The sequence below is a fragment of the Mus musculus genome, chromosome 6, assembly GCF_000001635.26.
Source record: "Mus musculus strain C57BL/6J chromosome 6, GRCm38.p6 C57BL/6J".
Taxonomy (NCBI): domain Eukaryota; kingdom Metazoa; phylum Chordata; class Mammalia; order Rodentia; family Muridae; genus Mus; species Mus musculus.
This window is the reverse complement of record NC_000072.6, coordinates 135,877,525-135,899,489: the sequence shown is the minus strand read 5'-3', so window position 1 is coordinate 135,899,489 and position 21,965 is coordinate 135,877,525. Positions and strand designations below refer to the sequence as shown.

Sequence of the window (21,965 nt, the reverse complement as noted above, 5' to 3'; positions counted from 1 at the left end):
ACAATTTCGATTCTGCCCAGAGACGCTGGCATTTCGTCTCCGGGGGCGGTTCTTATGTTTCCAACAGTGTTGCTGCCGCCCATAGCATGTTCTCTACTCCTCACTCATCTCCTCCCACCCCCCTCCCCATATGTCTTCCTCTTTGTCTCGCCCACCCCACTCCTGCCTTCTCTCTGTCTCTCTCTTATCCTGTAGGTTATTTCCCCTCAGCAGCCGGAGTGAATCCTCTCACAGAGGAGTAGTCTCCAAATCCACCCTCCATTCCTTCAGCCATCTCTTTTCTGGAAGTTCGTGAAAAAAAAAGGGAAGTGGGAAGCAGTCTTCTCTGCTTGTGCCCTGCACCTCTGTGTTTCACTTTCTTCTGAAAACTGAGCTCCCCCCCCCCATCTTCTTTATCTTTCTCAGTAATAGCAAGTCCTTCCCTGTTCCTCCAAGATTGTCTCTCCATGAATAAATTATTCTTGGCCCTTGAGTTATCTGGCTTTGGAAATCGTTATCATGATCCAAATCTAGGACAGTCAAGAGTGACATCAAGAGTGACATCAGATTAGAGGTACAAGGCTGGATGTGGTGGCTCTTGTCATCTTTCAGTCTATAGAGGCAGGAGGATTAGGAACTCAAAAGCAACCTTGGATAGCTAGCAAGTTCAAAACTACCCTAGGCTACTTGATACCTTACTCCAAAGCATTTAAACAAACAACGATTAAAAGAACAAAGGAAGAAAGGCCCCCAGTTCAGGGGTGGATCAGAATGGCTGGGCAAACCGGTGGAGTTAGGAGACGGTTTATAATCATGGCTTTAAACTAAGTCATTTGTTCTCTTCAGTTCTTTGTTTTGAGAGAGACAGGGAGACAGAGACAACCAGAGAGATGAGAGAGAGAGACGGAAACAGAGACATAGAGAGCTGGAGACTGTTGACTATTTTAGAATCTGGTAATGGCCTGTACAGTGCTAACACAGGTTTGAACAATCCAAGCTGGCTCTCAGATTACAAATAAGGGACTCCATGGAAACTGACAGCTACACTTCAGGATGGATTAAAGCACATGCAAGACAATATAATATGTCTTGATATCTAAAACTCTGATTTGTTCTTTATTTGTCTAGTGTAAGTAAGGCAAGCACTCAGTTGCACAGGAAAGGGTGGCAACACTTTGTGGGTTCGTTAAGTGATAGAGCATCAGGAAACCAAAGGTCGGTTCTCACGATGTAAAGCAATTCCCAGTCTCCTGGAAATTGCACCAACTCCTCCTCTCTGATGTCAACCACTTTCTACACACGATTTTAGGAGGGCTACTGGGTGTGCTGTTCTTAGAGTGTCTTCAACAGCCATGGGCTGCTGAGTGAAAGGAAAACGGAGATAATTCAAGTTGGTCTAACAGTCAGTTATTTGTTCATCCATTCATTCTCTAACCACTGTCTCCCAGGGGTCAGCCATGCTGCTTGCTTTGCAAGTAGAGAATAAAATGCACACACTCCTGCCCCTTAGAGTTCCTGGTCTCTAATAATGCAGGTGGCCGCTCACCCACGATGCTACATTAGTAGCAGTTATGAAAGGGCTGGGGACCGCATTCTCCCATGCCCAGGAGAAGAGAGGCCTACAGAGGTATGTTTCTATGGATGCCAGATTCTCTGTTATTACAGTTTTCCATTTTATGCCACAAAGCTCTCATCTTGAGCCATTAATAAACAGGAACACAGTTTACATTTCTTAAGCCTTTTACTCCCAGCCTCCTCTGTTCCCAGCAGCAAGCGCAGCGCTGGGTCCTCCCACCTTGAGAAACAATGACCATCTGAGTCTATATTTGTGTCATGGTTTCACAGACTCTGCTGAAGGAATGAGCACACCGTGCTTTTAACAGGACTAATCGCCATCATTACTGTAATAACAAGATTTATAGTCTTCTTATGGTTTGTCAGGCACCCTCGCATCTACCACTTGGCCACTCCAGAGAGTTAGAGCAGCATGCTGTGGCTTTACAGCTAATGAGTGAATAGCCAGAAACTGGATTATGCTGTTCTGAGCCCCAGGTGACCAGAGGGAGTTTGAACATTCCCAATCCCAAGGCTTCTATTCCATGGCATGGATAAAGTGGAGAGCTACTGCGTGATGATAAATGTACGAATCAACTGAAGAACTCAAGGGTAACCATTATAGAGGCATTAGACGAGGCTTGAGGAAATGACTCTGTTTGTAAAACGCTTGCTACACAAGCGTGAAGACCAGAGTTCAGATCCTTAGCACACATAAATCAAGATGTGGTGCTGCATATTGGTACCCCAGCACTTGGAGGAAAAGAAGCTGAGCTTGCTGCAGCCAGTCTAGCCTATCAGTGGATTCTCAGTTCAGCAAGAGATGATGTCTCAAAAACTCCATGCACCTGTGCACAGACACTCCTGTGCATACATACATCACACTTACATAATAAAAATAAAACACAACAAAACCTGAGACGGTGGGTCAGTGGGGAAAAGACTATTGCTTAGAAACAAAGCCACGTATGGATCCAAAAATGAGAAGACTTCCACATGTGCCCATCATGTTGGCTACACCCTACATCATCCCTATATAAGTTACTGGGTTCGTTGTGTTTTATTGTTTCAGTTGCAAGATAAAAGGAATGGATTAAATGCCTCCCAAGGTTCAAAGCGCCAACTGCAGAACTGGACTGCCTGTCTCCGAATCCCACCTCTGAGCATTCCCTCCCTCTTCTTTATCTTTCTCCATAATAACAAGTCCCTCCCCGTTCCAGATTCTAGTTCTTCGTACTTTCCATGCAGATTGAAAAATGAGCACACCACTATCTCTTTTTGCCCAGCTTCCTCATCTGAAAACTGAGGCAAAGAATTGCACCTATCTCTTTAGATTGCTTTGCACATTTCATAAAACAAGTTAATAGTTTTAAGTGATTAAATGGGGTATGGCTTGGAGTCAATGCTATATAATGGCTTCTTAAATTAAAAAAGGGGGGGTCCTTTTAGTGTTAGGATGTTGTGAGCCTTTGAAGCCTGTTAGCATCGGGAGCAGTGAGAAGATATAAAACTTACAAAGACTTACAAAGGAGCTGAACAGGCCAAGAGCTGTGACGATGTGAGCAGGGAACCTCAGAAGGGATACAGGAGCAATGAGCTATTCCATGGATATAACTGGGAAGTCACGAGCAACACTCAGTAGGAAGTCACGAGCAACACTCAGTAGGAAGTCAGGGACGGGTGGTAGCCAGGACTCTCCAGAAACAAAGTATGGAAAATATGGATATTCAACAGAATCAGTTTGATCTTATCACCTATCAATGTCACTTCATCTATAATTAACCAGTCACCTCACTCTTCTTAGCCTCACCTAGAGCTCCTCCACCCGGCAGCAATACAATACAGAGTCCAATAAAGTCAGTACTCCCTGCAAGTCTTTGGGTCCTCATCCATGGAAATGTTTTCATATGTGCTTGTCCAGTTCCCATCATTTATTAAGCAGAGGGAGCTTGAAAATTCTCTGCTTGTCGATGTCCCAGTCACTTGATGGCTTCCCATTTGTTGGCACCTCCAAGTTAAGTTCAAGCTGTAGAAACAGAAGCCAAGTGATGTCTGTGATCTGACTCTTTGTTCTTGTGTGACCTTTGTGTTTGGCTGGTTTTGTGGCACCTGTAACTCTTACCTGCCACTCTGGCATGTAATGGGTTAATTAGGGGCTATAGAGATAATATAGTAGGTAACAGTATTAGCTGCACAGGCACCAGGATTTGAATATAGACCCCGACACCCAGGTCAAAAACCACGTGTGGCCAGGTGTACCTATAACCCCAGGGCTGTGGACAGGACAATCATGGAGCTTAATGGAGCCCCAGATTCAATGAAAAGTGCCATTTCAAGGGAATGAGTCAGAAAGTAACAGAACACAATGCCCACTGTTCTTCTCTGGCACTAAGTATACACAGAGGCATGAACACCTGCATGTCCGCATGCATGTACTGCCTCTCTCTCTCTCTCTCTCTCTCTCTCTCTCTCTCTCTCTCTCTCTCCCCTCTCCCTCCCTCCCTCCCTCCCTCCCTCTCTCTCTCTCTCCCTCTCTCTCTCCCTTCCTCTCTCCCTCCTTCTCTCTCTGTCTCTCTCTCCCCCTCTCCCTCCCTCCCTCTCTCTCTCCCTCCCTCTCTCTCCCTCCCTCTCTCTCCCTCCCTCCCTCCCTCTCTCATTTCTTTCTGTCTCTGTCCCTCTCTCCCCATCCAGCCCCACACCCCACAAGCCTTGGCATCCCCTTCTGTATGACTAGGTGAAAGCTTTGCAAATGGATTGTGCTAGTTAAATAAAATACATCATGTGAAGCTGTCAGATCCAGTACGGCTGCCCTTCTGCCTTCCTCCTCATTCCTCACACCTGCCCACCTCCCTTCCCTCCTCCTCCCCTCCCACTCTTTTTCCTCTCATTCTTCCTTTCTTCCTTGTATTCCAAGTGACACAATCCAGTGACTAATTACTGATCTCCTCTTTGATTTCCCCAGGAGGGGATTTGATCCCTCCAGGGGATGCAGCTCTCCTGAGGCCAGACCATGACCATGGAAGGAGGCAGCTGAGTCCCACTCTAGAAGAATGGGTTCTGGGGGTGGAGGACTTTGCATTGGCAGGGAACACAGACACTTGCTGCTGAGGAATTTGCATTATTCTTCTGCCTCCAAGAGCTGTTTGCCTTTCCCTATCTGAATTGACTGGTTCAAGCGAACCAGTCTGATTCAAGTGAAGAGGGAAGAAGAGGAGGAGGAAGAAGGAGGAGACAACCTTTATCTCTTGAGGGTCCAGCTTGTCCCAGACTCTTCAGTAGAGTATTGTGTAACCACTTTGGAGTCAGTGGTGGCACCCAGAGCAATCTTAGGACACCCTAACTTACCTGTAATTTCTGCTTCTCAGAAGCACATGTGCAAGCAATTTGGGGGCAGGAAGGGGGTGGGAATAGTCTTAGGGAATGGAAGTCAGGGGCATGAGAGTGACTCTGGCAAGGAGAGGCAATCATAGGTTTGAGATGCTAGCCCCTAAGGGGAGGAGTGACCAGATCCTACCAGGGCTTCTGGAGAGGCTTTGACCATGACATACACCTTGGATAGTCAATCCTCAGACTCTTGCACACTAATGTCGTTACACTGAATCCTGCACAATCTTTGGAGCTCTTGTGCAGTATTTTAGCAAACCCATCCTCCACCCCTTATCACCTCCTTTACTAGGCTTCTGTTCCAGGAGGGTAGTGACCGTACCTGTTGAGCACTTGCAAGAAACGTGAAGCATTTCATAAGAACATGCTGGAGAGGAAGTCCTATTTTCAGCCAGCTCCTAGTTCAAAGTCTCTCCCTTGACCTTCCCAATTAAAACAGATCTGTAAGAGTAAGGCTCTTCAATTGTAATTCTCTTAGCATACAAACGATTCCCTCCCGGTTGTAGGTCCTCTTGGTGGAACCGCATTGTGCAGCTCTGGTTATGCTCCACCCTGTGTCCCTGGAGAGCTGGAGGAGGAGCAGGCAGGTAATCCAGAAGGAAGAGTCCCATTGAGAGACAGTTGCATTGTGTAACAATTAGCAGTGTGTCTACATAAGGGCAGATTTCTTTCTTCTAGCCAAAAGAGAGGTGCTTTTCTTGTCTTCTTAGAGATTTCAGGAGAATCTTTTCACACTGTATACCTGGATGTCTCCATATGGGCCTTACCACCCAATTCTTTTTCTGTCAAAAATTTTACACATAAGTACCAAGATTTTTCATGGAGTCTCTCTGGAGTCTGGGGCTGTCCTTGTCATTATGCTTTAATACTGTGTGTAACTTTCAATGGTGTCCTTCAGTGGACAGTTGGTTGACTTAACTATTCCAGCTTCTATTTCCAAGGCTTACTCCCAACCTCTATATGTTTTTATTTCCAGAATCTACATTTTTCAAACCCCAAAGACCTAACTCAACCCAACCCATCAACCTGTGCTTCACTCCCACTGCAGTCCACTAGGTGAAAGTCTTGGAATTTGTGCTTCGAATATAGACTAGTAATTGCTAGCAGGGTTCCACAGTGTGGTCTTCACAGAGATCTACAATCCCATCTTAGGGCATTGATTTTTTTTCTTTTAACCCACTTTTATTCATGCTTTTGAGAATTCCATGCAATGTGATCATATTCACCCCCATTCCCCCCAGTAGCCCCTCCAAGAACTACCTCATACCCCCACCTCTGCAACTTTGCATCTACCTCTTTCAGCCATGGAGTACAATTTGTGCTGCACAGAAATTGACCGCAAAGCCTCTAATTTCTAGAGCAATTCCTGATGCTAATGATCTTTTCCATGAATTCCATGGAGACAGACCATGATGTTAAAAAAAAAAATTAAGCAATTGCAGGCAGGCCACAGGAGTCAGAAACCAGAAGACTCACCCAGGGAGAGAGAGAAAGTCGGTACTAGTGGTTTGAGCACTGGTGGAAGAAAGCAGTCTCCATCCTTCCAGAAAGCTCTGAAGAGTCCTTAGGACTGAAACAAAGACAAAAGACTGACACATTGATTCACAGACTTTAGCTCACACATTCCCACGTATAGTCATATATTTTTGAGTTGTATGTGCTAAAACAACCAGTAACTACTTTATCAGTGTCTAACATCCTCCTGGCAGAGAAAACTCAGGACAAGAAGCCAAAGCTACAAGACGCTGAATCCAGACCATACATACACCCATTGGTGAGATGCTAAATGAAGTTGGCTAAGTCTCAGGTGGAAATGGTCGCTATGGTCATACGCAGCCACAGTGGCAGAGGTGGCCAGGGTATTTGAAGGAGTTCAGATTAGTGCCTGACACTTAGCTCTGATTAAACCAACTTCATATCTCCTTTATGCTCTGAAAAGCAGCTGCTTAAGTTCCCTGTGTTCCTCCAAGTTGGGGAAGGAAGCACAACTCCCGGGACGGTACCACAACCCTCCCATTGTGGTTTAGACCTGCCTAGCATGCCTGTTTCAGCTCCTAAGCTAACTCTCATCCCAGAATAACCTCCCTTGTCTCCTTCAACATGTCTCCTCTCTCTCCCTAGCACTCTGTTGATAAAATCAGTCTCTTAAGTCATTGAGAAAGTGGAGCGACTCCAAGGAACATGCTCATTTTCATACAGATTTGTCAGCCAACTGCATCCCTGCTAGGACCTCCATTCTCAGGTCTGTTGCCATGGAGTTCCTTGCTTTTATCAGGGACCAACCTGTACAGACAGCCTATTCCTCGAGGAAGCAGATCTAGAATCTTGCTCTACATTCTCAGATGTGGGATCCCAGCCTTGTTTCTCTCCAAACCCTTTGCTCTTTCTCTTTCTCCCCGGTACCATTTCCACTAGGTATAGATGTACGTGTATACCTCCTGTATGGAAATTAAGAAGACCCTTTATCCACATCCTCCACTGACTATTTCCTCATGTCACTATTTTTTAAATAGCAAAAGCTCCAGAAAGACCTGTCTGCATTTTTTTCCTTCCTTGCCACCGTGTCTCCCAGTTCATTTCACATGGATTTCCATTCATACCTGATAAACAGAGCAGTCAGTCCCAAGAGTCAGTGTGCGCCAAATGTCCTCTTTGCAGGGTGTGATGCAATTGACAACTGTCTCCTTTAAATACTTTCTTTTTTCCTTTCTTTCATTTTGTTTCTTGTGAAACCATACTCTCGTGATTTTACTCCCATTTTATGACGCATTTCCTTTCAATATTCTCTGTTAGATTTATTTTTTCCACTTTCCACTTCTAAATAGAGATGGATGTGGCAACCCAAAGGGCTTTGTCTTAAAGTCCCCCTTGCTTTCTTTCTTGCTATGCATGAAGTGAAAATGTATTTATTCTAAAATCTGAGACAGTTGAACAAGTTATCATTATCTTAATAGACATCATCATTGCTTACCATTGTCCCAGATTCACACCAAAATTTACAAGATACCAAAGAGCTTTTCCATCTACTCCAGCAGTACACCCAGACACTCCATTATCAAATTTCCTTACCAGAGTGCTTTAATTATTCCAAGTGACTAGAAAGATTATAGACAAGTGAAAACACGATTTTATCCTGACAGCTAAGGTCAGAAAGGCTCTCCATGTTTACAAAAATATACCAAGTGAGTTCAATTAATCCGTGGCTTTACATATTCTTTTGATACAGCAAATCTCAAGTAGAGATCTCCCAACCAGGACTCCTCTCCTGCACTCTCTAGGCCATCTTGGCCACTAGATGCTCCTACACATTGTGTGATGGGCACCTAAAATCCAAGGTGACAGATAGGAACATCTTTCCCACTCTGAAATTCACACTTTAATCTTCATGCCCAGGAAAGGGATGGGTGGAGTAGCTCAGATGCTCAAATGTTCCTTAATTTATCCTTTTTCTCTACTACCAAATTCAGACTCATGCACAAACCACTAGAGCTGCCTTTTCTTCACATGGGAGACTCTCCTATCCTTCGGGCATCAAGTCAAAGCCAGCATCTTCCTGGGATACAAGAATCTCTTGGTTGCCCACACCACACCAGAATGACTTAGAAAACAAAAAGGCACATAGTCTAGAGTCAAATGGACATCTGTATGGGTATTCGAGCATTCTTTCACTGACCCTCAGTTGTCTGTGAGCAACCAGGCACTCCTCCCCAGCCCCTCAGTTGTCTGCTGTCATTTTTACAGGCCACACTTCCTTCACATTCTTCCTGTCCCTCAAACATGCTGTTTTACCCTGCATACTTGAATGTCTCTCCCTCTCCTTGGCTGCTTCTTTCACTTAATTCATTTTAGCATTATTATCTCTCTTCTCACTTAGACGTCTGTATTATGACCCTTTGACCAGTGTCTAACTTACTTGTATTGATCTCTGAACACTTAACCCACTATATAATATATGATATTTGCTTTAAAAAAAACTAGCAAATATGGTTCACTGACTCTGGGCAGTTTCCAGTTAACTTGTGTAGTCTCACTCTTTACACCAGAGTTCTTCTTCCTGCCTTTACTCCAGGCCCGCCCTTTCTCTCTAAAACTCTAGAAGGGCTGTTTATGAATAAGGTGTTTATTTAATTCTTTGCTAAACTTCAAAGAATGGGGAGAGAGCCTGGGATAGAATTGCTAAGGGCTGAGGCTTTTAGGGGGCATCTGTGAAATTATGAAACCTTTATGAAGCACACCTGCAGGAGAAGGTAAATCAGATACTACATCCATGTGTCTTGAACAAGGCAAGCATTTCTTATGATAACAGGGTATTCCTTAGTGTCACGAGCTGCAGGTAACCCTTCAAGTTACACCAACCTGCTACTGAATTAAGTACCTTCCATATAGACCTTGCATCTCACCATGTCCTGCCCACAGTTGCTAGAAATGGCATACTATTTTTAACTGGCTATATAAGAAAAGGAAGTTGGCTTAGCTGATATAAACCAAAATAGAGTCAGACACCCTCTGACATATGCCAGGCCACAGGTGCCCAGGAGGTGACACTAGCCAGGGATTGTCCATAGGAGAAAGTTATTTTTTTAATTAGACAAAAAAGGGGCTTATCAAACATTTACCTATGTCTGCACTACTCCAGGTACATCCCTTGGTTTTTGCTAGGATTTTCGTCATGCCGCAAGTACACTTCACTTTCCCTGGGGCCAACTCTTTCCTGGCTTTATATGGGAACTGAGGGTTTGCGTTAGTCATCTTCTGTATCCACTTAGAAGTACACAAGATTGTAGAACTAGAAGTAGTATTGTGATTAACCAGTTGGGCATTCACAAGCAGGGCCTTACTGGAGAAGAACACCAATTAATTAGACGGATTGGATTGCCCTAGAAGATTGCCTAGAAGATTCCATTTCTGTAAAAGAACGGAATTGTCTCCTAACCCCGAGGCCCAGGTAGCCATGGCACAAAAGGGACGTGTTAACATAAGGATAGATTTCCAAAGCACATGCAATGTGTCGAAGTTGTCATGTGAACCTGATGCCTGCGTTTAGAGCAGGTCACAGGTTTTATATGAAGAAAAGTGACCTTCAGACAGTGACCCAACGTGTTAGAGGATGAATTAGCTTTTCTGTGAAAAGAACCATATTCATGCATGCTTTGTGAGTGATAACAGCAGATGGAGGATTGTTTACTGAAAACTGTCTGAATAATATGAGCGAACCAAGAAGTTGAATTTCACTTGAGTGCTCACTCAACTGGGTGAGAGCAAGCAAGGACAGGAGGCTGAATGCCCCCGGAATGTTCACGTAGATTGATCCAGAAAGTGAGTGGATCGCATCAGTGTACAGGCTGAGATCCAGAGGAAGCCTGGGCACAGAAGGGAAAGGGGATCTGCTGCAGGCTGGGTGTAAATCAACATCTGGACAGCTGCAAATGGAAGGTGTGAGGGACGATGAGGAAAGGAGTGTGTGTGTGTGTGTCTGTGTGTGTGTGTGTGTGTGTGTGTCTGTGTGTGTGTGTGTGTCTGTGTGTGTGTCTGTGTGTGTGTGTCTGTGTGTGTGTGTGTGTGTGTGTGTCTGTGTGTGTGTGTGTGTGTGTGTGTGTGTGTGTGTGTGTGTGTGTGTGTGTGTGGAGTGACCAGTAGCCTCCGAGACACACTGAGTAGTACAGGCTGCCTATGATTGGTGAGAGTATGCAGGTACATGCTCATATGTATTTTGTGTGTGTATGGGCATTTGTGGAATTGGAGTGGGCTGCTCTATAAGGGCTTCTGCAACCACTGTGCATTCAGCCAAGGAGTTAGAGAGAGATGCTCATGGAATACGTTCTGCAACTGTGCTTCACTCATGTCACGAAGGAAGCCAGGGATTGTGCGCCCTGAATGAATACATACAAAGCCACATAGTCTGTGATAGACTGGTGGCATGTTGACTTTGTCATCTCTACTAAGTTTAAGCTCATGTGACAAACTCTGCCTACATGGGATTTCATATAATCGACTGGAGGGGCTTCCCGATCCTCTTAAATGTGCAAGGCAGCACCATGCTCTCTTAGTTATGTTTTTGGCATCTCCAGTCCCATGGGAGTTTCCCAGAGAAACTTCCCATCATGATAAAACGCCAGCTGCTACATCACACGTCTTCTGTTCACCCATCCATTTCAGACCGGGTTTTTGTTTTTTTCCCTTAGTACTGTTTGAAGCCAGTGTGTATTTACAGCTGTGAATCCACGAGTATTCTTCATTACGTTTCTCAATTGATCAGCTTGTACGACTTTGTTTCACCAAACGGAAGGAAGCAGAAACTCTCTAGTGTCCTGGTGGTGGACCATGCAGGAATGGAAGCTCTGTAGGGTTTGGAGTCGGGGAGATGCATGCACACCTATGGTTGTGTCTGTTGGGGCACCTATGATGGCAGGCAGATGACCCAGGGTAAAAAGCTAGGGACACTACAGTGTCATGGTTGTCCCCTGGGATAATTCTGTCCTTTTTCTCCCCTCTCAAAGATAACCATAGTTGTCAGGTAGTCTCCCTGGGGAGACAAAGAGAAAAGAGATGTTCAACAACAAAAAAGGATGTTTCCAACTTCAGACTCACAGTTCCTAAACTGAGCCTTCCCCTCTACTGCCGATATGTTTGTGATTTTCATTTCTCATCTATAAAATGAAGGCAAAGGTAGAATGGTCCCTGGGTTTCCAGCAGGACAGGAAATCCTTTAAAATATCTAGTAGTTTATTGTCTATGGTAGATTTGGGAGAAGAAGATGGTCTCATGACTTCTCCTACTTCTACCTCATTACTATCCACCTTTGGTGTGCAGAATCTTTGCCAGTAGCTCTCCTGGCCCATCCTCAGCAATGATCAGACCTGACTTCTGTTACTATGTTTTTCTGGTCGTTCTTATTTTCTACCTTATATTTTCTTGAAAAAACTAAGGCTAATGGAAAATATTATGTTCCTAAATTAGAGATACTATTCTAAATGGGCCTTTGTAAGTTTAATTCTAGTTATACTTTTATTTAGTGCTGCCTTTTATTTCAAGTCAATTATTATTATTATCATCATCATTATTATTATTACCTCCAAAAATTGTCATGCTCTATCTGTTTTCTGTGCTACTATATATTTTAGTCAGCCTTACCTTGCTATAAATTCTAATATGCTTGGAATCCAGAATCCATAACAATTTACTAGCTGCTTAACTGAATGTATAAATCACTCTCATTCCAGCTTTGCCAATCCTAAAAGGATGGTATTCCTAGATGAAGATTGTATGTAACAGTTGGGTGTACAACACACATACAGAGAGAGAGAGAGAGAGAGAGAGAGAGAGAGAGAGAGAGAGAGAGGAGGGGAAGGGAGGGAGGGGAAGGGAGGGGAGGGGGGGAGGCAGAGTATAATATAATTCAAATGTGCTTTTTACACAAGAAATGCTAACTCATCTTCCCCTAACTTCCACTTTTCATGAAAATCCACTCTTCTTATGTTTTGTGTTTGCACACCTAGAAGTTTTTCTATATCTACTTTACAGTTGAAGTACCAGGACTAATTAGAATTTGTTATTAGTTATATCAGGTCTCAACATCATATGTAGAGGTGAAGAATATATAAAAAGGATTTTCCTCCGTCTCAAAGATCTGAAATTGGACAAGTAGGACCAACATGTGTGAACATGCATGACAGGAATGTAATAGTATAATAACATGTATCCTGGAGCAGCTAATTCCTCTCAACCACGGGCTTTCAATTTCAAATTAACTCTGCAGCTTCAGATGTGAGAAAGAAGGGTTTCTTTTAACAAGAGAATTTGTTTCTTCCACCTTTATTTTTTGTGTCTTCATTGCCTGACCCTGTCTTTTATTTCTTTATATAATATATATATATATATATATATATATATATATATATATATATATATATATATATTATTGAGCTCATCTATGGAATTCTCACAACATTTCTTTACAAAGCATGCTGTTTGGTACTTACCAGAGGTCCTTGTGACCATGCAATGAGAGTCTTGCTCAAGGACTAAGATGCTAAAGGACAGACAACCTCATATAAGTTTCACATGTGGATGCTGAGGTCCCTAAGTGCTTAGTGCTTTTCCAAATGAGAAGCTTAGTTTTGTACTGATCCCTAGCATAGCTACTATTCCAGCAGAATACTATTCTTATTCGAATCCTCCATGGAACCTCTCTGATTCACCTCCTCACACAATGCTGGTCTGTCTCTAACCTTGCACACTCTTAAGTTTCCACGTTTGCATTCCAGTTCCACCCCTCTATTTAACAACTAGCATACCTTCGTTAAGAATGTATTTTTTGTTTTTTTTTGTCAAAGTTAACACAGTAACCACAGTGTTAGCAGGTGAGGGTTGATTTTGGCATCAGCAATAGTGTCACGGCTAATAGTAACCAGTGCAGGTGTCAGGTATTAGTAGAGCTAACAGAGGTCAGTTCAGATACCACCCAATGGAGGCTGCTGCCAAGGACAGCCAGCAGCTAGAGAAAAGAAAGAATAGAGAAAAATCACACACACACACACACACACACAAACACACACACACATGCGCACATACACACACGCACACACACGCACACACAGAGATAGTATATGAAGCAAGGCAAGCTCCAATGAGCAGGCTTCAACAACTTAGTTTTTTCCCCTAGCCCTTTTATACCCCTTAAGACAAAGTTTTCTATGTAAGAAGAAAATTACCTCATTGCCACAGTTAAAAATTTTCTAAAAACAATCACCACAAAAACATATTCTTCAAATAACAGATTAAAGTCATTACAGGAAGGGGGAATTACAGCAGCATTATGATTGCATATTCTTCTTTTGAAACTTATGTTTAACATCTCTCTTTCTCTCCATGAGTTCATTGTAACCCCAAAGCAATAATTTTTATGTCATAGATTAACAACCAAGTCTATAGTAAGAAAATTTTCCCTATTCTTAGCTGATGACAACTTGTATTTACTAAGGAGCAGGTCATCTATCTTAGGTCTTATTTTTGAAGGCATGGTCAACTAAATGGGTAATGATCTGTTCTTTGTTCTTCCATTCACAATGAAATGTGAATGAGCCCTACCCTTCGTTCGTGACCTTCCCCTCACAGTACACATTGAAACCTGTGGTCATATCCCTGGTTCAGTAGATTAAGGAATTCAGGCCCAAACTAGAATGAATATTTTTTTGATCATTAACTTGTCACAATCTATTTTTATTTATACTACAATTTTCATGCTTGTAATGTATAAAATGTACTCCTTTCTCTAACCTATTCAGCTCTTGCTATTTTATGAGGAAGGGGCATGCTCTATTCTTGATTCTAACTTCAAGCTTTCTATCAACTACCCTCACTTCCCAAACTTATTTAATTCAACCTAGCTTTCTAAAACTATCTAAATCAAATCAGGAATTCCATGAAATCCTTAAGTCACCTAAACAGCATTGTCTCAAGAGCGTACATCTTCATGTTGATGGATAGGAAACTTGCCCAACAGGTGAGCCAAGAAGTAATCACCAGGCTATAGGCAGTGAGGGTCTCGCAATGCCCAATCACATCAAGCCAGATATATGAGGACTATAGCAATGAAAAAATTGAGAAGGCATTCTTGTAGCAAGATGCAACCCAGGGAGAAAGCTCCCGGGTCTGTGCCTCCTCAGGGTTCACCTATTGCAGCAGAGCAAGATGGTGGGCCATCTCCTGAGTCTGTGCCTCTTCAGGGTTCACCTATTGCAGCAGAGCAAGATGGTGGGCCATCTCCTGGGTCTGTGCCTCTTCAGGGTTCACCTATTGCAGCAGAGCAAGATGGTGGGCCATCTCTAGGAAGCTCACTTGTCCGTTGCAGCTCTTCCTGCATGGTGTCAGACACATTTAATATAGAACCTACAATCAATCTTGTTGTAGATACAGAAGCAAATGTGATATATTCATAACACCACTGAGTTCTTAGTCTAGTATTGGTTTAGGTCACTGGCTCTCCTTGGAGACTTCAGTTGTCAGGTTTGAGTGTTTTTTAATCTACAGAAAAGATTTTATTGATGTTAGCTCACTAAATAGATATTATGGGGAAGGTATGTAAATGTTAGAAAGAACACAGAAATGCTGCATAAGGATAAACCCCTATGCTTCTGCAGATATTTTAATCAAACTTCTCTGGATATGGAGAAGACATTTATAATGGTTTAAAAGGGGTTTACTTTCATGCCATCATTACCAGTTTCCTCTGCTTTGAGGGGGTTGGGGGAGGCAGGGGTTGTCATATTTTTAATACATCCCTTAAGTTGATATAATGTAATATTGTTCATTTGCAAAATTGGGATTCAGGTTCCCTGAGCAGATATGCCCTACTGCCACATACGCCTTTTGAGATGAAGTCTAACTATGTAGCCCAGACTGGCCTCAAACTTCAGATCTTCCTGTCCAGCCTCCTACGTACTGGAGTCACAATGGAAAGCCACCATGCCCAGCCCAAGATGATTTTTTATTAGAGCATAACACCAAAATTTGCTAAAAATGTATTTATTACTGGCACATGTACTATTTATTATGAAAAGCAGAGAAGCACTCATTAACTTATTCATTTATACGCTCCTTTATCCAATCATGCACACATTCATTCAAACCACAAGCTGTGTGCTTATGACAGGCTACTTGCCTTGGAGGTCAGAAATGAAGGAAATAGTTAACTTTCTGTGTAAGATTAATCATGAAAAGCCACATGCTGTTTGGGCCTTCAGTAGTCATTACTTTATTAATTCCTACCAGAGAGGACATGTTTGTCAGTCTAATCCTGCAATCACTTTAGCTGGAACGTTGATAGCCAGACTTCTGAAATTCACTTTTTGTCAGTTCTGTGTTCTTCCAGTGTGACGTGGCTAATGGTAACAGAGAGACTCCAGAAATGTGATTGAATTACCACATACATAATAATTGTTCTTAGATTATTTCACCTAGTTGGCTCATTTAAGAAAATTGCCTTATTATTAGCAGTGGATACCATTATCATCTCCGTCAGCATCTTCACCGTGACTATTCTATCTCCATCATCCACCAGCATTTAGCATCATAAGACTCACAGCACAGCGACTCTGGCAATTCACTGACACAGTGTCAGGGGATATTTGAAAAGACTGGAGTGCTCTTTTCAGGAACCTGGCACCTAATTTGATCTTAATAACGTGAAGCTGGTGCAATGGAAACACTTTTAGAATTCAGAACTCTCTAGGGAATTCTGCTTGGGTTCCCTGAAATGCTAGATGCTTTGTGTGATACATCTCCAGTGCCTTTGATAGCATCAGACATCGTTATCCTTCTGGGGAAGAAAAGAGGCTAGGTAACCCCCTGGGGGATCCCTCTTTGGACTGAGAATAAGAGGAGGCACTAATATTATTCACCAGAGTTCAGAACCCACTGAATGCCAAGGACCCACAGGACTCACTGGAATGGGGGCTTTCTATGCAGGAGATCTGACCTCCTTTAGAAACAATGGAGTCTAGGTCAACTTTAAATCACAAACATAAAAGTGTCATGTTTCTTAGAATCCCCAAAGTTGTTGGGAAACTTTTTATTTTTTTTTCAGTTTTTTTTTTTCTTTAAAAGAACTGTTCGTTGTTTCAAACCTTCCTCTCTATATCAAGCCTCTGTCATCGGCGATTTCCCCTACCGTATCAGAGGAAGCATCGTGCCCAATGATCTGCTTTCCTCCTGTTTCCTGGGACTTATTAAAAGAGCTGACTGCAAACAGATTTTCACTGCCTCAGTGTGGACTTACATCAGGCAGCACCCAATAAGAGCTGACAAGCTGACATCTCCAATCCATCAACAGTGATGGCTCAAGGGAGGGGGGAGGGGAGAACAGGAAGGAGAGAATTTTATTCCCACCCATTTCCTGAGAGACAGTCTTTGGTTGAATGATACAGGATCCATTTTTAGAACTCTGTTTAATTTGGGAGCCTTGAGGATTTCACTTTTGGAAACTAGGGCTAAAAACAATGCTCACCTTAAGGATGCTAAACAGAAACTGAAAATGGTACTTTCTAGGTCCAGAGGAGCGGTAAGGACTGTAGGAGGAAGAATAGCCCTCACAAAGCACTGGTGTCTCACACTTCATACACAATGCGCTTTTCCAGTGGACAGCCGGGCAGCTGTATGGGATTGCAGTAGTGTTCAGAAGAGGAACCAGATTTCCCAACGTAGAGGATTTCTTGCCTCAATTTCCCCCTGTTTAACTAGCACCTGTTAATTGTACAAAAGAATGGGCTTTGTTATGATATTTTCATGCATGTATATAAAATGTATTTTAATCATATAGTCTTATTAATCTCGTTTGTCCACCTCCTCACTTCCTGCTGGTCCCTTCCTCTTCCCAAATATAATCCCCTACCTTAATGATATATATATATATATATATATATATATATATATATATATATATATATCAGGTACCTTTATGAGAGAAAATATGTGGCCTTGTCTCTCTGAGTTTGGCTTTGGCTTGTTTCACTTATCATGATAATATTCAGTTTCATTCATTTCTTGCACGTCACATACTTCTGCTCTCTCTATAGAAATGGAGATAAGCTCATTGTGTGGATGGATACGCACCACATTCATCCGCCAACAGGTGCTTTAGCCTCATGACTTAGCTGTTGCTAATACTGCTACAGTAAACATTACATGAAGATTTAGCTATGGTTTGCTGACTTTGGCGCCCTTTGGGCACACGCTTAAGAGTGGTTCACCTGGATTATATATATGATAGTTCTAATTTTAGTTTTTATGAACCTCCTTACTAATTTCTATAAGGGCTGGACTAATTTATATGCGGACTGAAAGTCCACAAAGATGGAAGCCAAGTCTACATGTTATTTGTTAATGGTGGCTGTTCGGACTAGTATGCAATGGAACTTCAGTGTGCTTGGGCTTTGTTTTCCCCTTCTGGGTCGGTTGTAGAATACTTTCTCATGCACTTATTGCATGGTCTCAAGGGTGCTCCACCCTCTCTCCATTGTTCTTTATTAAGCATTGGTAACAGTGACAGCCGTAAAGAAGGACAAGATAAAAAACCTACAGGCACATCCTCAGCTACTCACTTGTTGAGTGTGCTATTAAGCATGTGGCCTCTTAAGACTCTCTTGCTCTTTGGGTAGAAGTATTGCAGCTGTTCTTTTAGTAGCATATGGGTCCTGATTGCTACTTAGATAAGAATCGAGAGAATTAAACTCTCTGATTCCTCTAGAAAGAAGTCAGTTCCTCCTTGGAGGGGAAATCCCATTGCCTGTCTTGCAGAGGCAAGACTTCTTGGCATCTGGGGTTTCTACGTCATCTACTGTTGATTTTTGAGACTACTTGCTAACAGTATTAAAGCTGGTCAAATGGGGGGGGTTTGATGAATTGAATTAACCCATGTCTGCTAGCTATGTTTTTCAGTAGCACATTAAATGGATTAATGTGTTATCATTTTGGAATGACTTTCAACCAATGCTCTTAGAAGAAGCAGCTAACATGTCTCAAATGTATTATACAGGCTTCAAAAACCATTTATACTGTACTACAATCTTTACAGATATATTCTGTTTGTAATACAGTAGTTTGGTGTTTTATCTCATGCTACATGGCATGAAAGGAGGGGCTATATATCACGAGTCTTAAAACTCCTCCATCATTTACTGTCGTGTTCTGCACAAAGTTGTACTTTTAGTATTTATTGAGGTGAAGCAATTTTAAGTGGAGAAATGTATTTACCACTATGCATTCTGAATTTAAATTAAATTACAACACAAAGCTTTTCCTGGGGACTACTTGAGAAGTAAGGATGACTGGAACTTGGGAAATGTTTACAGTATTAAATTAGGCTTATAATTTTGAAGTTGAGAAACATATGCTGGCACTCCATAGTATCAACAGTTGACAGAGAATGTTCGTTTTTCATGATGAGCAGAGTCTTAAAAGTATTTCATAAAGATAATGTTCCAATCAAAATATGGCTGTCTCCTGAGAGGCCCTGCCAGAAATGCAAATCAAAACAACCCCGAGATTCTACCTCACACCAGTCAGAATGGCTAAAATAAAAAATTCAGGTGACAGCAGATGCTGGCAGAGATGTGGAGAAAGAGGAACACTCCTCCATTGCTGGTGGGATTGCAAGCTGGTTCAACCACTCTGGAAATCAGTTTGGAGGTTCCTCAGAAAATTGGACATAGTACTCAGCTATACCACTCCTGGGCATATTCCCAGAAGATTCTCCAACTTGTAATAAGGGCACATGCTCCACTATGTTCATAGCAGCCTTATCTGTAATAGCCAGGAGCTGGAAAGAACCCAGATGTCCCTCAACAGAGCAATGGATATAGAAAATGTGGTACATTTACACAATAGAGTACTACTCAGCTATTAAAAACGACGAATTCATGAAATTCTTAGGCAAATGGATGGAACTAGAAAATATCCTGAGTGAGGTAACCCAATCACAAAAGAACACACATGGTATACACTCACTGATAAATGGATATTAGCCAAAAAGCTCCAAAAAAAACAAGATACAATACACAGACCACATGAAGCTCAAGAAGAAGGAAGACCAAAGTGTGGGTGCTTCAGTTCTTAGAAGGAGAACAAAATACAAAATTACTCACAGGAGCAAATATGGAGATGAAGTGAAGAGACTGAAGGAAAGGTGACCCAGAGACTGTCCCATCTGGGGATTCATCCCATATACAGTTACCAAGCCCAGAAACTCTTGTGGATGCCAAGAAGTGCATGCTGAAAGGAGCCTGTTATAGCTGTCTCCTGAGAGTATCTGCCAGAGCCTTACAAATACAGAGGTGGATGCTCGCAGCCAACCATCGGACTGAGTGTGGGGTGCCCAACAGAGGAGTTAGAGAAAGGACTAAAGGAGTTGAAGGGGTTTGCAACCCCATAGGAAGAACAACAATATCAATGAACCAGACCCCCCAGAACTCCCAGGGACTAAGCCATGGTTACAAAAATGGTTTTATTACTGCACATCCTTGTCAGAAATATATCCCACTAACAGGTAATAAAAGAAATTAGAGGGAAGGAAAAACAAAACAAAGGAGTACACATGGCTCCAGCTGCATATGTAGCAGAGGATGGCCTTGTCATTCATCAATGGGAGAAGATATTCTTGATCCTGTGAAGGCTCGATAGATGCTCCAGTGTAGGGAAATTGAGGGTGGGAGGTGGGAGTATGTGGATGGGTGGGTGGAGGAACACCTTTATAGAAGCAAGGGGTTTCTAGAAAGGGGGGAAACCGGGAAAGGAGATAACATTTGAAATGTAAATAAAGAAAATATCCAATAATAAATAAATAAATAAATAGCCATATGCTGATACTCCATAGTATCAAAAGTTGACAGAAAATATTAGTTTACACAAAAGCAGTTATAAGATTTGTGTTCTTTTGAATCTGGCTTCTATCTCTCAGAATAACTCAAAAAACTAAAAGAAATCTAAAAGGTCGGCAGTGCCCGAGGAGCAACACTGGAGGTTGTTCTCTGACCTCCATATGAGCAATGCGCAGGCTTGGAATCCGTTCATATCATCATATTTATCAACAATATGTTCTTCTTAAAGCTGAGCATTATACCACTGTATAAATAGATCAGAATCTGTTGTTTTCTACTGATGGACATTTGGGTTGTTTCTCCTTTAGGACCTATGATGAATAAAAATGCTCTAAGAATTTTTGTTGATGCTGTTTTGTTATTTATATTTCTATTTCTCCTGGGCAAATATCCCAAAATAGAATTTATAAGATATGTTCAACCTACTTTTTAAAAAATGGATGTACTACTCTACATCCTTGCCAGAAATATATTCCACCAACAGGTAATAAAAGAAATTAGAGGGGAGGAAAAAAAAGAGGTAATAAAAAATAGATCTCTAAGAAGATGAGGGCTGGTGAGATGGCTCAGCAGTTAAGAGCACTGACTGCTCTTCTGGAGGTCCTGAGTTCAAATCCCAGCAACCACATGGTGGCTCACAACCACCCGTAATGAGATCTGAAGACAGCTACAGTGTACTTACATATAATAAATAAATAAAATCTTTTAAAAAAAAAAAAAAAAAGAAGATGAGCCGGTGGCTTCAAGAACTCAAGCACTCTTAGTTAGGACCCTAGGACTTTAGCATAGAATCTGGGGCTCAAGAGGAGGAGGTACACCTTAAATAGCCTTAAAGATCTCAGCCTTCTCTGTCATCAGCATTCTGGGCATGCCCTCAGCCACGGGGATGTTTTTATTCTGGCTGCTTTATACATTTGCTTCTAAAATTTCCACTTGTTTTTCTGCATGTCTCCTCTGTCTTTGCTGATGCCTTTTGTCAGACATGTTTCTGATTGCCCATTTAACTATTTTTATAGATAGTAGCTACATCACATTTTTGCCACATAATTCCAGCATCTGTGCCATGGTTTTGCCTGTTGATTGTTTTTTTTTTTTTTTTCCTTCTTCACATAAGTTGAAATATCCGTGGTTCTCTGTGTGCTGAGTGATTTAGGAGTGTATTCTGGCTGGCTTGAATGCTGTGTTTTGCGATTCTGATTCTTGATTACAGCCAGTAGTTTGGTGATATTTTGAATTCCAGTGTTCTTCTTAATCTGCTTGTTGATACTTGATTTTCAGAGACCTGAAGGGGCTGTGTCATGCAGTCAGCTCAGGCTTTATGGCTCTACTCAGTGGGAGAGACAAGCTGGCCTGCCTTTACTTCACCTTATCTTGAACCAGAACCAGGAAGCTTGGATTTTTGAATGCCCACACTTACAAGATAAACGAAAACCCAGTTATTCACCTTATAGCTTAGTGTTAGCATTTACTTACCAGGTTACCACTGTTCGAATCGAAGTTCCTCAGGGGGAAGACTCTGTTCTCGATATCCCGAGTTCTCAGAGCAGAGCCTGGAAGTACATACGCATCAGAAGCTCTCAATAAGGACATTTGGATGCCCAACAACAAAAAGGCCAATAAATAAGGATGCACACAGGGCTGTGCACTGAGCAGTTCGCAGCGGTAAGAAGGTAATTA

General features: G+C 42.2%; 1 protein-coding gene and 1 long non-coding RNA gene across 8 annotated transcripts in view; one reads left to right on the top strand and one right to left on the bottom strand.

Annotated features, from left to right (window-relative positions):
• The window catches only part of Grin2b (glutamate receptor, ionotropic, NMDA2B (epsilon 2)), a 460,395-nt gene that overhangs the window by 274,126 nt on the left and 164,304 nt on the right, over window positions 1-21,965 (top strand). The window lies entirely within an intron of this gene.
• The window catches only part of Gm14330, a 33,651-nt gene continuing 25,166 nt past the window's right edge, over window positions 13,481-21,965 (bottom strand). Inside the window, exon 3 of the long non-coding RNA XR_003956535.1 lies at window positions 13,481-21,838. This is a non-coding gene — a long non-coding RNA (predicted gene 14330). The remainder of the gene's footprint in view (window positions 21,839-21,965) is intronic.